This window comes from Charadrius vociferus, unplaced genomic scaffold, assembly GCF_000708025.1.
Source record: "Charadrius vociferus isolate BGI_N301 unplaced genomic scaffold, ASM70802v2 scaffold585, whole genome shotgun sequence".
NCBI lineage: Eukaryota > Metazoa > Chordata > Aves > Charadriiformes > Charadriidae > Charadrius > Charadrius vociferus.
In genome coordinates this window covers 1,043,394-1,045,065 of record NW_009648642.1, presented here as the reverse complement: position 1 = coordinate 1,045,065, position 1,672 = coordinate 1,043,394, and positions in this window count along the sequence as shown.

Below are 1,672 nucleotides of genomic sequence, written 5' to 3'. Positions count from 1 at the left end.
TCCTGCTTCAGGAGCTACTTTCCTAATACGTAACAAAAAAAATCAAACCAGGTTTTTGAGAACAAATATGATCCAGTAAGCCTTCAACTGCAGTTTGCCTGCTGCGCTTGTTAATGTACAAAGGGACAAAAAGTATCAAGTGTAAAGTGCAACCATAAAACCTCTCTCCCCAAAAAAAGCTTTCATTGGATGAAAGGAATCAGAGACATTCTTGTACCCACTGTAAGTCTGTAAGCATAACCGAAGTCCATGAGTATCTTCGCACTGTAAAAGAGACACCAAGGTGGGTCCACATGTCATTTCTTGTTCTTAGGAAGTAGATGTCATTCAGAAACCCTGTATCATCAGGTCCATACAGTGATATTTGTATCAGAGATACCCTGTAACTTCTTGTTTATTGACATAACCTGCCCCTCACTCAGAACATACCAGTGAGTACTTACTCCGGTCTTTCACTTACTCTTTGGTTATACATCTGAGTTTTATATTTACCTAGAAAACATACTTTATCAACCTACCAGCCTGCATTGGAGAAATTCCTCCCAAACATAAATACTACTAAGGCGCTCCTCTTCACAGTCCAGAAGCTCTATTAATCTTTGCTGTTATCTTCCTTCTATTGTCCTGAGTGCTTCATTAACGCTAAGTATTCCGCTAAGTGTACGGCTCTCCTCTATAGTGCACGAGGCATTCTCCATAACCCATAGCTCACCCAAAGAATACTCTCCACAACCATCACTTACCTACAGCCATACCTGTCAACCTCCTAAACACCAAATGTGTAGTAGTGACCTCCAAAATGCATTGCAAAGGCCCAACATTCATAGCAGTCATATGTCACCATGAGAAGCCACAATTGTATGGTTATAACACTGAAAGCATAGTACATAAAAACGAAAATGTTAAGGACTTTCATCTCCCAAACATTATATAAAATAAATGTACAACTGAATGTAAAAACAAAATAATACAATGACAGCAACTAAACCAGAAAACAGTAATAATAAGTATACAGGGACACTTTAAACGTAACTATAGTATGGCCCCATGAAGAAGGAACATGGGATAGAGCCGGGAGAGTCAGAAGAGCCAGGATATACATACTGGGAAGGTGAGTTGTCTGTGTGCAGCTGATGTCAGCGAAATACCAGAGCTGCTAAAGAGGCAAGGAGTGCATGAGCAGTACTGCTGAGATTTCAGTCATGCAAAATATTTAAGAAATAGCATTTCAGTCCGAGAGTGTGCAAGAAGCTTGCAGGAGGAAAATTTCCATTCCAACTTGCAAATCTAGTCAGTCAGTCAATCACATCCTTTAATTATTCATAGGTCTGCTCCTTATTCTTTGGAAACCCTCTGTAACACGCTAGCCCATCCAAGTCTTCCACAGCCCAAGCTCTTTGACTCCGCCCTACTGGCTAGCCTCCTTAACCCAGCATCCCACTTCTGAGTTTCCCTAACGAGCGCCAACGCAAATCCCAGCACTACCTGCCAGACACATTTGGAGTAGCACACTGCTACTTCTGCACAAAGCTTTCTTGTAACCAGAAATGGATTTTTTTGCCTCACACCACCACCATCAAATCACTAAGAGATCCAGTCCATAACCCTCCATCACCCAAACTTGGACATAAAGCTTCCAATTTATCTGGGTTCGTCTCGCATTCTCCTGCAA